Genomic DNA, 16,320 nt, shown 5'->3' on the forward strand with positions numbered 1-16,320 from the left:
GAGGAAACTCAGTTCCTACCTTGTTAGCTGACACTTACTATGCAATTCACAGTAGACATGGTAAGGGTGGAGCTATCAGATGCTGTCTCCCATTGCTACTCAGATGGTTCTTGTCTCTTCTGCCAGTCAGTGGACCTTTTGTGGATGCTCAGAGCACTCATAAGTGGACTCAGAGGATTATGTCTCTTACCTCCTATGATATCAGGTGGCAATCTTACCGGATGGATGTGCGTAATGTCATCATGAATTGTGGAGAGTTTCGTAATGTGCCACTTATAGGGACTAAAGGTTGCATCAATTACAACCCGGTTCTTTCTCTTCGCCAGTTGGGGTTTGTGATGAATGGAAGACCACTAGATGCTGAGATAGCAGAAAGTGTGTATTTGGAGAAGCGGAGTGACCCTGCTAGATTGGAGCAAGTAGGAAGAGCTTGGAAGAGTATTGGTGTCAAGGATGGAGCTGTTCTGGGGAAGAAGTTTGCAGTTGCTATGCCTGACTACATTGAGTGGGTGAAGAAGAGAGTTGAAACTTTGTTGTTGCCCTATGATAGGATGGAGTCTTTGCAAGAGCAACCACCTTTGATCCTTGCTGAGAGTGTGCCTGCTGAGCACTACAAGCAAGCCTTGATGGAGAATCGTCGGTTGAAGGAGAGGGAACAAGATACCCAGATGGAGCTTTACAAAGCCAAAGCTGATAAGTTGAACTTGGCTCATCAACTCAAAGGTATACAAGGGGAGGATGCTAGTAGATTGAAGAGCAAGAAGAGGTCCTATGAGGAGATGGAGACCTTGTTGAATGAAGAACATCGTGAGTGCTTGAGGTTGCAGAGAGCTGAAGCTAGTTACCAGAAGAAGATACGAGACCTGGAGAAGCAACTTAGGGACAAAGACATCCAATTGAAGAAGGAGGTAGACTTGAGACGTGCATCAGAGAGCCAGCTTGGAGGGGAAGTTGTGGAACTCAGAAGGCAACTAAAGGAGAAGCTCACTCCTCTTCCTAAGTGTTCAGAATGCAACTTGTTGATAGACCAGTGCCAGTATCTGAAGACTCTCATTCCTGGAGGATATCTCTCCTAGTTTGTAGCTTTAATGTTTATGTTGAGAATCACCTCCAGGCTTGTTGGATGGGGTTCATTGTTGTACTCTGATCATTTGGATCGTTATCTGAATATTGTTGTATGATCTTTGTTGCTCATGTCTATAGATGAGGTTGTTGATGTTTCACCTCGTGCTCATTATCCTGTGTAGTCTGCTTCTGTGTTGCTCATTGTTGCAGGTTGCCATTTCTTGAAAGATGAATTGGGCTCTTGAATGCCTGAGAAATGAACATATCATGTGCATCATATGCATCATTAGCATCATACACATATCATTTTGCATTACAGGTGTTCTTGATCGCGACTTCTCACTCTGGTTCCTGTTTTAGGCAGGATTGCTGATCAACGTCCGCACCGCTACGCAACCAGGTTGAATCAACAGAGGAACATAGACCAAGTGCAAGCAGAGTTGGCTGAGATGAGGGCTAACATGGCCCAATTCATGACCATGATGCAAGGGGTCGTTCAAGGGCAAGAGGAGTTGTGTGCCTTAGCCCAGAGACAGGAAGCTGTGCTCCCACCTCCTAGTCGTGCTTCGCCAGTGGGTGTTCTTGTGAATGATGGTGTTACTGTTGCCGCTCCCGTCAATGACTATGCCGTGGGTGATGAGTTGAGGGGTATCAGAATTAATGGTCAACCTATTGCTCCAGAGACTGCTAATGCCAAAGCAACCCGTGCTCCCGTTTGCCATCCTGTTCCGCTGGTTGACAGGCAGGAAGACATGTTCACACTGCTCAGTGAAGACGACGAGGTTGTAAGAGTTGATGAGAGGGATCGGAAAGTTGATGCCCTTGCTGAGAAGATCAGAGCCATGGAGTGTCAGAACTCTCTGGGGTTTGATGTTATGAATATGGGGTTGGTGGAAGGATTGAGAATCCCTTATAAGTTCAAGGCGCCTTCTTTTGACAAATACAACGGTACTTCTTGTCCTCGCACCCATGTGCAAGCATATTACAGGAAGATCTCTGCCTATACGGATGACGAAAAGATGTGGATGTATTTCTTCCAGGATAGCTTGTCTGGAGCTTCCTTGGATTGGTACATGGAGCTGAAAAGAGAGTCTATCAGAAGTTGGAGGGATCTGGGTGAGGCCTTTTTGAGGCAATACAAACACAATATGGACATGGCGCCGAGCCGGACTCAGTTGCAGAGTCTATGTCAAAAATCTGGAGAAAGTTTCAAAGAGTATGCCCAGAGATGGCGAGAATTAGCTGCAAGAGTACAACCTCCTATGCTGGAGAAGGAGTTGACCGATATGTTTATTGGGACTCTACAAGGTGTGTTTATGGATCGGATGGGGAGTTGCCCATTCGGTAGCTTTTCTGACGTTGTGATCTGTGGGGAGAGGACAAAGAGTCTCATTAAAGCTGGGAAGATTCAAGATGTTGGTTCCTCATCTTCAAAAAAGCCATTTTCTGGGGCACCTCGCAGGAGGGAGGGTGAGACTAACGCCGTGTACAATAAAAGAAATGTGAACAGAGGCCAGTACCGCCAGGTTGCTGCTGTAACTATTCCAGCACCTCAAACACGACAACAGCAACAACAAAGAGTTCAACAACCGCCACAGCAACAACAACAACAACAGCAATGTTCATTTCATCCGAGACAGAGAATGTCGGATCGACGTTTCGACCTGCTGCCGATGACCTATTCTGAATTGCTGCCCGAATTGCTCAGGTTGGGGTTTGTTGAGTTGCGCACTATGGCTCCGTTGACAAAGATACCACCTGGGTATGATGCTAACGTTCGTTGTGATTTCCACTCTGGTGCACCGGGGCACCATATAGAAAATTGTCGGGCTTTTCATCATAAGGTCCAGGACTTAATTGACGCTAAAACAATCAATTTTGCTCTTGTGCCTAATATTGTGAACAATCTTATGCCTCAGTATGGTGCGCATAGGGTGAATAATATGGAAGGTGAGGAGGCCTTGGATTTGGTAGTCAGTGTTGACGAGGTTCAGACCTCGCTGTTGGTTGTGAAAGAGCGTCTGCTGGTTGGGGGAGTGTTCCCGGGCTGTGATCAGGGCTGTGTAGATTGTGCAGAATCAGAGAATGGATGTGATAAGTTGAGGGCTGGTATCCAGAATCTGATTGATGAGGGTTGTCTACAGTTTAGTCGGGCCGTGAAAGATCGTGGGGTGGTGTCAACTGTCACCATTTATTTCAAACCGTCCGAGGGACGTGGCCAGAGAACCGTCAGCGCACCAGTAACCGTTGGTACTCCTGTTACCATCTCTGCTCCGGTAACCGTCAGTGCTCCCACTACTATCGTTGCTTCAGGAAGAAGGTCTGTTGAGAATAGTAGAGCAGTGCCGTGGAAGTATGATAATGCTTACCGAAACAACAGAAGGGCTGAAAGTCAGATCCGGCCAGTTAATCAGTCTCCAGTGACGATTGGGTTGCCAGGTAGAGTTCCAGTGACTGTGGGTCCAGTGGTAGACAATGTAGGGGGTCCTGGAGGGTTTACAAGGAGTGGTCGTCTGTTCGCACCGCAGCCTTTAAGAGACAACAATGCTAAGGCTCTCGCCAAAGCAAAAGGTAAGCAAGCAGTGGTTGAGGAAGAACCTGTTCAGAAGGAGGCGCCTGAGGGCTCATTCGAGAAAGATGTGGAGGAGTTTATGAAGATAATTAAGAAGAGTGACTACAAGATTGTAGATCAGCTGAATCATACTCCGTCCAAGATTTCCATACTCTCATTGCTGTTATGCTCTGAGGCACACCGTAATGCCTTGTTAAAAATGTTGAATCTGGCTTACGTGCCTCAAGAGATTTCTGTCAACCAGTTGGAGGGTGTGATTGCCAATTGTAGCACCTCAAATTTGCACCCATCACTGTACATACATTCTCGTATTAGGTCATAGCATAACATGGTCCACTGCATAGCATTGCATTGTCCCTTTTGCCTCAAGTGCAAGCCAATCAAGAGAATTAGGTCAAACTGATCAGGAGATCAGTCAACCAAGCAAGCAAGTGTGTTTTCTATTGAGCCAAGGCCCTAGGGTTGGTCCAACATGTTCACATGACTTGGGGGTCCATTTGAAGTGCTTAAGTCAAAGATTGGAGGCTCAGAGGTCATCAGTCCATGCACAGTCAGTCAGAAACCCTAAAAAGTCAAACTTGGTCAACTGTGGTTGATTTTATGGTTTTGATGGATGGATTTGGTTTGAGAGAGCTTATTCATGTCCCAATAGGCCTCATATATCATGGCAAACAACATCATTGAAGAATTTGAAGCCAATCAGAAAATTTCCAAAAATAGAAACCGGACCTGTAATTTTAACTGCCAAAAATGGAAACTTCTTGATCCCAAACTTACATTATGATACAAGCTTCAAATGCATTTTTGCCCAACATGAAAGTTGAAGATCTTGTTCTCCCATTTCCAAAAAGTCCAAGAACTCTCAATTCCCATGTATGGTTGTCAAGATATGATCAAATCATTTTCACAAAATCTTGAACTTCAAAAGGCCATATCTCTCAAACCATTTGGCCAAATTTGGTGAGGTTTGTTCCAACAAGTCATATTTAACCTCCTCTTTCCAAAAATATAAATTTCATGTGCCAAAACATTGCCAATCAAAATGGCACTTTTGAACCTAGCATGTTTAATTTCAAGTGAGGTGCAATTTTGACTTTTTGAATTAAGTGATTTCCATCCAAATGGCCAATTGGAATTAGTTCAGAATGTTATTTATGACCTGTGCAAGGCCCATTTCGAGCTCATACTACCATCATACCTCCATTTGGACCAAACTTGGCAAATTAGCAAATGGTGTCAATTGAACAAAACTTGATTAGCATTGCATTAAGAGAGTTAAAACAGAAGTATAAAATCACTTTTTCTGTGAATTGGAACCCTAGCTGCAGCCTCAATCAGACAGAAATTCTCATTCTCTCTCATTTTCCATTTTTACATCTTTGCATTATTGCTCGAAACCTCCAAAGCACTCGAGCAATTCTCGTTTGCTTCATCATCTGGCCAACACTTGGAAGCCTTTTGCAGCATCAAACCCCAGCTGGAAGCTCATTTCGAGCTCTGTTTTTTCCAAGTTCATCAATGGTGATTTTCAATCTGAGCTATTCCCAGGGTCTTTAAGCTACAAGTCTTTCTCCATTCATCATTTCAAAGCATAAGGAGCATCTGTTTTGACCTCTTGCAACCAGAAAACCACATTCCAACTATTTTCTTCAAATCCAAGTAAGTTTTCGATCCTCTCTATTTCAAAAATCATGAGGTGCTTAGGATAGATCTTTTGATGCTGATTCCATTGAACTTTGTAGCACTTGAAATGGTTAACTGTGCTGGGAGAAATCTGAGTTTAAAATTTTGTTGGTTGTTTTTGTTTTGCATGATTCCATGATGATTAGCTCGAGTTCATGAATTTTAATGGTAGCATGTTGATATGCATTGTTTGCTGATTCTAATGATATGCTTTCTATCCATTTCTGTGACCAAAATTTTTTCGAGTTGATTGGAAGTGATGATGAACACTGTTGCTGTTAGAAACCCTAAAAGCTTTTTTCCAGAATTTCATGTTAACGTGTTTTGCTTGCTATTACTGTTCCATTGGTGACAACCAATGAGAACATTTCATTTGCCTGGCCTTAAGCGCACCGTTTTGATTAGTGATGCCCAGAATTACCGTTGTGCCACCGGTCAACACTTTGACTAGTAAACCATGTTTATTTTGTTCATTTATTCCAAATTGATACCACATTTTGTAAAATTCATAACTTATCTATTTCAAATCCAAAATTCATGAAAATTTTTGCATCATGTTCATATGAATGTCTACTTTTTTATCATGATTTTTTGCTGATTTTTTGGATGGCTGGATTTTTAATGGCATTAGGGTTTTGCTCATGTATGCATATTTTGTACATCTTGCCAATTCAATTGTGAAATTGTGATGCATTGTCCATTTGATCTGAATTTTTTGTGCTTAATCTACACTCATCCATGTTTATTTTGATGTAAAGATCATGATTTTATCTTATGTGGTTTGAGAGTTGTGAATTTTTGAAGTAGGGTGTGACAACTTGTGTCACACCATTGATATGCAACTTCCTGATTTTTGTATCCATGCCTATTGACCTCCAATTGACCTCAATTTTTGCATGAACCTTCTATTATGTGTCTAGTTCACATGTGAATTTTCTTAGAATTAATTGTGCCATTTCCTATTTGTTTGAGATTTTTCTCCCCTGTCTAGTCAAATGTTGACTTTGTGTGATACATGTTGCCATTCCATTTGGGAAATTCTCATACTTTATTGGATGATCATGAATTTTTACATGTGCATACTAGACATCTTAAGCTTTGCCATGGTGTTGATCCCATTCATTTCTCATCTGTTGTCATTGAGTTATGATTTTTTGAAGTTGATACATGTTTGTTTGACTTCTTTGAGCATGATTGAAATTGTTTTGACTTTCTGATTTTAATTGACCACCTTCCCATGATCCAATTGAGCTGAAATTTTATATGCATGTCATGTTATGGATTTTGATTGAGCATGAATTATTTGGTGATTTTTGGAATTGATTATGTTTGGTTTTGAGCTAAGTCTTGCTGTTGACTTCTTTGAGCTCTCCCTTGCCATGCTTTGACTTCTTTTGCTTGTGAATTGATGATGATGCATGATATGAACATGAACCCAATTGGAATTGTTTATTGATTGATTAAACATGATTTTGAATGCTTGCCCTTTGCTGTTTTGACTTTTTCATTCTCTTTTGACCCTAGGCTTGCCCTAGTGGTCCTGTTACTCACTTTTGAGCTTGTGTTTTCAGGTTGACCAACAAAATGACCAATGAGGCCAATTATCTTTGATTGAGTTTGCTTGAATATCATTGTTTAACCTTGTTTGTTTTGTAGGTGACTTGGCTCACATGCCTAAGTCTTGTGCCTTGCACATACACATGCTTCTGATTAGCTGTTAATGTCTGTCTCCTTTTGCTTTGATTTGAGTTGCATACTAACATCTGCTTGACTATTTCAGGTGCTTTTAGTTGCTTAGTTCCTTGTGAACTTTTTGCTTTGCTTTGCTTGTATAAGCAATTTGCATTGAGGTATATCCCTTAATCTTCATGTAGTCTGGAAGACCTGGCCTGTTACTTGGCCAGGCAACTGTCTGAAGTCCTCCTTAAGAGGCAATGTTTGTGTATGTTTAATTTGTCCTTGTACATAGCCAAAGACCTCCTAAGTGAAGAGGCAATTGGCAGAACCAAGGGATAAGCAACCTATCCCCTGCTAGTCTGTGTGTCACTCACATTGCTCACACTACCTGTGTTGATGCATAGTGGGTAAAAGCCCAAGATCCATAGAGTCACTTGTGGATAGAGTTCCCCCATTCTGAACTCCCACACCTTCTGATATTCAAATGCTCTCCCTGGCCAGGGATAAGAGCAATGAGGCACACCCCTCATCTCCTTTCATCTGCTTCACCTTGGCTCTCAATGTCAAGGTTAAGAGCACCATCACCCATTTCCAGAGGTTTGTTTGTTGAGGTTGATATGACCCCTCGACTAAAACCTAACCCTTGTGTGAGCCCCCTTGTGTGTATATAGTGTGTGCTACCTATGCTTGTATGTTTGTTTGACTTGCTTCCTGTGCAAGTTAGGTTTAGTTTAGACTAATCCTTGTTTGCTTTCGCCCTCGTTGCGATCGAGCCTTTTCCTTTCTCTCGCCCTCGTTGCGATCGAGCCTTTTCCTTTCTCTCGCCCTCGTTGTGATCGAGCCTTTTCCTTTCTCTCGCCCTCGTTGCGATCGAGACTTTCCCTTTCTCTTGCCCTAGTTGCAATCGAGACCTTTGTCCCTCCGTAGCCGAACTACGGCAACTCTGATTCTCATGTTCAGATGAGATACGTAGGCACGAGATGCGATTTCTTGTCGAGTTTGACTAACAACTAACACTAATTCTCTTCTCTCGCTCTCGTTGCGATTGAGACCTCCCCTTTCTCTTGCCCTAGTTGCAATCGAGACCCTTGCTTCCTGTGCAAGTTAGGTTAGGTGTGGCTTGCTTCCTGTGCAAGTCATGTTTAGGATAGGCTTGCTTCCCGTGCAAGTTAGCTAGGAACCTTAACTTAGGGTTGACTTTGCATGACAATATCTAGGCTCGAGTCGTAGTCTCCCTAGTGTTGTGTCTCCCTCTGTTATCTGGTTAGGCTAGTCCTTCTTTTTTCCCTGCGTAGGGGAACTACATCGCCCTGATCTTCACACCAGATGAAGTATGTAGGCAGGAGATTGAGCTGATCTCTCCGGGCGCCCTTTTTCTTTTAACCACCCTTGTGTGTGTGCTTGGAAGCCGATGTAAGTCCATCGAGTGGCATTTGGGTTCCAGTGTGAGTTTGTTTGGTTCGGATGCTGATGTAAGTCCAGTGATTGGCATTCGGGCTCCACGTTTGCCTTTGTTTGTGTTTGTTTGTGTGCGTGTTAGCCGAGCTACGAATGCTCTGATTCTCCTTCGTCCAAGGAGATACGTATGCATAGGATGCGATATCCTAGCGAGCATGTGTCGTCTCCCCATTCCGAACTACTTCGACTCTGATGTCTATGTCTGATAGACTAAGTAGGCCCAGGATACGATGTCCTGCCGAGTCAGTTTCAGTCAGTTTCTTTTGTCTCTTTCAGCCAGTGTGTGTGTGTGTGAGCAGCGTTTTAGCAACCATTTTCCTTTCTATTGTGCGTGGATCCCGTCGAGTACGACGGATGCGTAGGGGTGCTAATACCTTCCCTTCGCATAACCGACTCCCGAACCCATCCTCTTTGGTCGCGAGACCATGTTCTTTCCAGGTTTACTCTGAGCGTTTCCTTTCCCTCTTTTGGGATAAATAACGCACGGTGGCGGCTCTGTTGTTTCTTCTTTTCCCGCCGTTTTTTCGCGCAATGCGACAGCTGGCGACTCTGCTGGGGATATAGAGAAGTTGACCTATGCTGGTCCATCTTCCCTGAGCGAGTCTCTCCTAGCGCTCTCTAGGTTAGGGCTTTGGTTGCTTTGTGCTGTTATTTATTGCATTCATTTGTATATATTTGCATTTACTGTTTGCATTTATTGTTTGCATTAATGTTTGCATTCATTCATATTCATTTGCTGGCTGTGCTGTGTTTCTCTGTTTGGGGTGGGAGTTACTCGAGGTAAAAGGCCCAATACCCAGGCTATGAGTGAAATCTAGGAAACCTAGGAATAGAGTGATTCATGGGAAGCGGGTGGTGTACGCCACTTAGCGGAACATTGATATCACGAGCAGTTCAGACCCTGGTGGGATATTATCGGTGCATACATCGGGTGTGCACAGGATGATATTCTGCGAAAGGTTATTTATGATGCGTTTCTCTCGACCTTACCCTGGCCTAGATGACACCCGTGAGTGGGGGGGATTGATCATTATTGCAGGTACAGTTGGTGACTCTCGGTACTGATGGTGACTATGGATTATGGACATTTATTTCTGGGACGCCGGAGTTCTGTCCGTGGTTTATCAGCGGGTTCCGTTTATTTCGGATCCCCGGGTTGAATTCGAGAGTACCTGTTCAGAGGATCTGGCTGTCATCCTTTCAGTGGATGTTCCTGTGATGATAGTGATGTAATCTCCAGTTCCGTTTATTTCGGAACTCCCCAAGTCGGATTTATGGTGACTTGGTTCCTCAGATTGGTTCCAGATGACAGTATCAGTTGACTTTGGGTTTCAGATGGATTGTGACTCCGAGTTCCAGCTGAAGCTTCGATCCTGTGCTCCGAGATGCACAGCCTGACCAGTCATGTTGCATCATTTGCATCATAGCATGTTTATTTTCAAAAAAAAATAATGCATGAAAAAAGAAAAAAAAAAGTTAACTCGCATACGCATATCCTTTATCAGGATCATTCATATTAAAATAGCATTCGCATCATACGCATATCATGTACATATCATCCTTGCATTACAGACATGTTTGGGGACGTGACTTCTCACTTTGGTTCCTGACTGAGACAGGATTGTTGATCATCGTCCGCACCGCTACTCAACCAGATTGAATCAACAGAGGAGTATGGACCAGGTTCAGACTGAGTTGGCTGAGATGAGGGCACACATGGCCCAGTTCATAACAACGATGCAAGGGGTCGTTCAGGGGCAAGAGGAGCTGCGTGCCTTAGCCCAAAGACTGGAAGCCATGATTCCACCAGTCCACCGTGCTCCACCAGTGGGTGTACCCGTTCATGAGAATGCTGCTGTCACTATTCTCGTCAATGATTATGTCGTGGGTGATGAATTGAAGGGGATTAGAATCAGTGAACAGCCTCTTGCTGCAGAGACTGTTAATGTCAGAGCAACCCGCGCTCCGGTTCGCCATCCTGGCTCTTCAAGTTCTTCCGGTTCTAAGAAGACATACTCTGGGGCACCCAAAAGGGGAGAGATTGAAACAAATGTTGTGCACCATCGAAGGAGTGTGAACAGAGGACAGAATCGTCTGGCTGCTGCTGTGACTATTCCAGCAACTCAACAGCAACAGAGAAGACCAGCTCAGCAGCATCAGCGTCAACAACATCGTCCTCAGCAGCAGGCTTCCCAGCAAGCCAATACGAGTAATGAGAGGAAGAAGATCATTTTTGATCCAATCCCCATGTCCTACGCCGAACTGTATCCCTCTCTGTTAGAGCGGAACTTGATTACTCCCAGAGACCCGCCGCCCATACCTGTCAACCCTCGGTGGTGGTATAGGCCTGAACAGCATTGTGTGTATCACTCGGGTGCTCCTGGTCATGACGTGGATAGTTGTTTCCAGCTGAAGATGAAGGTTCAAGACCTTGTGAGGTCAGGCATTCTGATCTTGGAGGATTTAGGTCCCCGTGTTAATCAAGCTTGAAGATAACAAGTCCTGGGCTGGCGCCGACTTTTTCTTCAGAAGGGTTGTTCAGAAAACAGAAGCTGCTGATGCAAAAGATATTGACAGTTGTCATCCCCGGTGGGATCTATCACAATTGGGTCACTGTGGGCGTTCCTACAGTTGTTCATAAGTCTTTGTAATAATCACTTTGTTTAAAAACCCTTCTCCCATGCCAAAAGGAGAAGTGATGGCATTGTTGGCAACATTCTGTGCAATGATATTTTCATTCAAATAAATTCATGTTAAACATTTGTTTTTCCATTTGTTTTCCCTTTTCGCTTTTTGCATGAAATTGGTGATCACCAAAAAACCCTAAAAAAACAAGAATAAAAGCAATCTTTTCATCTGCATAACGATTGTCTTGTTTGATTTTCAAAGTGCTTTTTATACTCAAAATCTTTATGCAGGTTGTTTCTCAAACCCATTGAACATAATGATCGGACGTCATCTCCCAATTTTGAATTCCCTGTATTCGAAGCGGAAGAAGATGATGTTAAAGGGATTCCTGACGGTATTTCCCGATTTCTTGAGCAAGAAAAGAAGATCACACTCAGCTGCATCTCGAGAATCAGCAGAACAGCCAACTGGGGCATTTATCAAAAAAAGAGAAAAAGAAAAAAAAGAGGAGGGTGCAAAATCAAAAATAAAATAAAAAATCAAATCAAAAGAAAGAAAAAGAAAGAAAAAACAAAAGGAAAAAATAGCACCCTCAAAGTCCCAAGTTGACTGATGCTGAATTCGATCGAAAAGAAGAGATCAACTGCCATGTGTCATGGTCAGTTATATCAGCAGAGAGTGATGAAAGCATTCAACAAGAAGGTCAGGCCTCGTGTGTTCCGAGGGACCTTGTGCTCAAGAAAGTCTTGCCTTTCGTGCCCAAGTCCAGGGGCAAGTGGACTCCAAGCTATGAAAGTCCATGTGTTGTCAAGAGAGCCTCTTCAGGCGGTGTTCTGACACTTACTACAATGGATGAGGAAGTTCACTCGTCCTGTGGATTCTGATGCAGTCAAGAAATACTTCGCCTAAACAAAAAAGAAAGAATAGCTCGCTAAGTCGAACACCCCAAAGGGCGACTTAGGCAAAAAGGAGCGTCTCGGTGGATTGAAAACCCGAAAGGGCGATCCAGGCAAAAGTTAGAGACATTGAAAAAAAGAGAGAATTTGCACCCCGCTAGATTGATCACCTCACACTGGGGCAATCTAGGCAAAAATTAGGGATTTGGCAAGTAACTGCATCTTGACAAGACTGTGCTCTATATCTGTCATCCGTCAGGGATTCTCGATTCGTTGTCGACTGAAGCTTTGAATACATCGAAAATTCAGAATGGTAGAGGAAAGGTCATTATGTTCAATGTAGCCCTCTCCAATATATATCACCGATTTCAAACTTGTACAGATCTATGGAGTCTCGCCCTTTGCAGACTACCATCCCATCACGTTAATTTGAGCTTTTATCCAATTATTTGCACTCCTTTTTGTTTCAACTCAACAAATGTTTTGCATGCTTTAATTGATAAAGTATCATTGTTTTTCAAAATAAACAAAAATTTTCAAAAAAAATGTTCTTAAACAAAGTGAACGTTCACAATGATGGAAGGATACTTAGGAGACCCGCAGTGCTCTCCCGAGGGTGGTATGATTACCAACAGGTAAGACAATTGTTCGTATCTCGAGCATGACTGTATCTTTTTTCCTGCAGAACATTTTCATGGTTTCTCCTCAACGAGGTTGCTCAGTGTAGTGTTGGTTGAAGTTGTTCATCTTCATGTTCCCGGCAGTACAACATTCTTCCTCCAGGTCCCTGTGAGCCCTATCGTGGGACATCTCCAGTAGGTTTGTTTGAGCCCTACCGTGGGGCATTCCCAGCAAGGTTACTGTGGAAATATTTGGTGGGGCAGCTCCCCTAAGCAGAGCGTTTACTGAAGACTTTAACGTTCCTCTCTCCAGCAGAGCAGTCTTCATCTCCCCAGCATGGGTGCTTTTCTTGGAAGATTCAGTATTTGGAGGATCGACATCCCCGTAATCCGACATTCCCTCAGATAGATCCCTCAGTGGAGTTGTTCGCGTAAGGAGCTTTATCAATGCTTTTGTATTTCTCATCAGAAATCTGGTTGCTTCTCGATATCTCTGATTTTCATCACGAGTTGTTGTGGCGTGTCCGCCTGTATGTTGAACTCTTTTCTCCGGTTATGATTGACGATCCCTCCGGAAGCCTCTTGTGGCTCTTCCTCCCCTGCAGGATGATGACTTTGGTTTTCTCTCCGGGTGGTTGATTCCTGGACCTGCATGTTGAACATGTCTGTTTGTCAGCATTCATCATACATTTTTAGATATACTGCATACATGCATAATCATAGCATTCAGGTACTCATGTTGCAGCTGTTGCCGTGTATCTGTTGTTTGTTGCCTTCTGCTATTTGGTGATACAGATCTCTCCAGCAGATTTTCCTCCTAGCAAAGTTGGGTGTGTCTGATCTCTCCATGTAGAGCCAACCCCTTAAGCAGAAAGTGTCTATCCTTTCCTGCCATTTCCCCACTGAGATACATCCTCGTGGATGACGGTTGTTTCCGTTCCCTCCCTACACGGGATGGGTTTTCCCTATTGAGTTCTTTCCTCATTAGGATGAGTCTTGTTTCAGTCTGCCTTTTTGGATCGATCCTGAATTGGCTTCCTGTTGGCTGTCTCATGTGCTTCCCTGGGGCATAAATGAATAGTCGCTCACTAACCGGCACTCATTCATCTTATCCTCAGCGGAATTTGTGGGCCTCTACCTACAAACCGGTAGTTGTAAGTCCTATTGTCGTGGTTTTCTACCTACGAGCTGGTAGTTGTAAAATCCCACTTTCACCCCCTAGCAGAGGTAACCTTTGTGGTTCATTCTGTTTGGTGGCTTCTACCTACTAACCGGTAGTTGTAAGTCCTATCTTTGTGGTTTTCTACCCACAAGCTGGTAGTTGTAAAATCCCACTTTCATCCCCTTGTTGGAATTAACCTTTTGTGCTCATCCCGATGATGACTGGTTACTTTTCCGTGGTTTTCTGCCTACAAACCGATAGATGTAATCCCCTCTTTGCAGTTATCAGTATCCGCTTTGCGGTATTGATATTCTTTCCCCTTTGGATACTTGCCTTGATCAAGCAGTATTGTCCCCATTGGGTCTTCACCTTCTTTTTGGATACTTGCTCCGAGTTAGCAACTTTATCCTCTTTTGATTGGTCATCTTTTGCATACCTAGTCCTGGTACCCTGATGCCTTTCTTTTCGGTCGATTATTCATTTAACAACCTACAACCCGATTATGGATAATCTTCCATGCGAGTGTATTATCTACGTTTTGACGGCTATAGATAATATGTCTCATGTGCTCTTGGGTCGAAGTCGTCCTCCCCAGTCGAGTAAGATTCGTATTCCTTGTGGAATTGAATGTCCATCCTCTAACAAGACTGCTTTTCTAGCCCTCTTCAGGATGTTGAGTGTTTTGGAACACAAACCAATTCACGTTTGGTCGGTCACCCGTTTCATACCTACAACCCGGTATCCTTGGTGTTCCTTCCTGTCTGCTCGCTGTCGTGACCTTGATCCCTAGTGAGACCCCCTGCAAGTGTTCGGCCTTGCCCTGTCATCTTGTGGATGTCAGTATCCCGTCAGCACCCGCGTGTGTTGTTTCTTTGGTGTCGATAAACACCATCCTTCGGTGATTTCCAGTCATGCGTAAGTGTCTGGTCTTCTTTGGTGTCGGTAAACACCATCCTTCGGTGATTTCCAGTCATGCGTAAGTGTCTGGTCTTCTTTGGTGTCGGTAAACACCATCCTTCGGTGATTTCCAGTCATGCGTTAGTGTCTGGTCTTCTTTGGTGTCGGTAAACACCATCCTTCGGTGATTTCCAGTCATGCGTAAGTGTCTGGTCTTCTTTTGATGTCGGTAAACATCCTCTTTCGATGTTCATAACGTCGCCCTCCCTTCCCTAGTGAAGATTACTCCTCTCCGTTGGTGTCGATAAACGTCGAGTTTTTCCCAATCATCCGTTGATGATTTGGTTGTGTTCACTCTCCCCAGTAGAGTTTCCTCCTCTCCGTTGGTGTCGATAAACGTGAGTCTCCCTTTCGTCCTATGATGTCTGGTTGAGTTTTCCTCCTCTCCGTTGGTGTCGATAAACGTGAGTCTCCCTTTCGTCCTATGACGTCTGGTTGAGTTTTCCTCCTCTCCGTTGGTGTCGATAAACGTGAGTCTCCCTTTCGTCCTATGACGTCTGGTTGAGTTTTCCTCCTCTCCGTTGGTGTCGATAAACGTGAGTCTCCCTTTCGTCCTATGACGCCTGGTTGAGTTTTCCTCCTCTCCGTTGGTGTCGATAAACGTGAGTCTCCCTTTCGTCCTATGACGTCTGGTTGAGTTTTCCTCCTCTCCGTTGGTGTCGATAAACGTGAGTCTCCCTTTCGTCCTATGATGTCTGGTTGAGTTTTCCTCCTCTCCGTTGGTGTCGATAAACGTGAGTTTCCCTTTCGTCCTATGATGTCTGGTTGAGTTTTCCTCCTCTCCGTTGGTGTCGATAAACGTGAGTCTCCCTTTCGTCCTATGATGTCTGGTTGAGTTTTCCTCCTCTCCGTTGGTGTCGATAAACGTGAGTCTCCCTTTCGTCCTATGACGTCTGGTTGAGTTTTCCTCCTCTCCGTTGGTGTCGATAAACGTGAGTCTCCCTTTCGTCCTATGATGTCTGGTTGAGTTTTCCTCCTCTCCGTTGGTGTCGATAAACGTGAGTCTCCCTTTCGTCCTATGACGTCTGGTTGAGTTTTCCTCCTCTCCGTTGGTGTCGATAAACGTGAGTCTCCCTTTCGTCCTCTGATGTCTGGTTGAGTTTTCCTCCTCTCCGTTGGTGTCGATAAACGTGAGTCTCCCTTTCGTCATATGATGTCTGGTTGAGTTTTCCTCCTCTCCGTTGGTGTCGATAAACGTGAGTCTCCCTTTCGTCCTATGATGTCTGGTTGAGTTTTCCTCCTCTCCGTTGGTGTCGATAAACGTGAGTCTCCCTTTCGTCCTATGATGTCTGGTTGAGTTTTCCTCCTCTCCGTTGGTGTCGATAAACGTGAGTCTCCCTTTCGTCCTATGATGTCTGGTTGAGTTTTCCTCCTCTCCGTTGGTGTCGATAAACGTGAGTCTCCCTTTCGTCCTATGACGTCTGGTTGAGTTTTCCTCCTCTCCGTTGGTGTCGATAAACGTGAGTCTCCCTTTCGTCCTATGATGTCTGGTTGAGTTTTCCTCCTCTCCGTTGGTGTCGATAAACGTGAGTCTCCCTTTCGTCCTATGACGTCTGGTTGAGTTTTCCTCCTCTCCGTTGGTGTCGATAAACGTGAGTCTCC

Source organism: Lathyrus oleraceus, chromosome 5, assembly GCF_024323335.1.
Source record: "Lathyrus oleraceus cultivar Zhongwan6 chromosome 5, CAAS_Psat_ZW6_1.0, whole genome shotgun sequence".
In the NCBI taxonomy this organism is placed as follows: domain Eukaryota; kingdom Viridiplantae; phylum Streptophyta; class Magnoliopsida; order Fabales; family Fabaceae; genus Lathyrus; species Lathyrus oleraceus.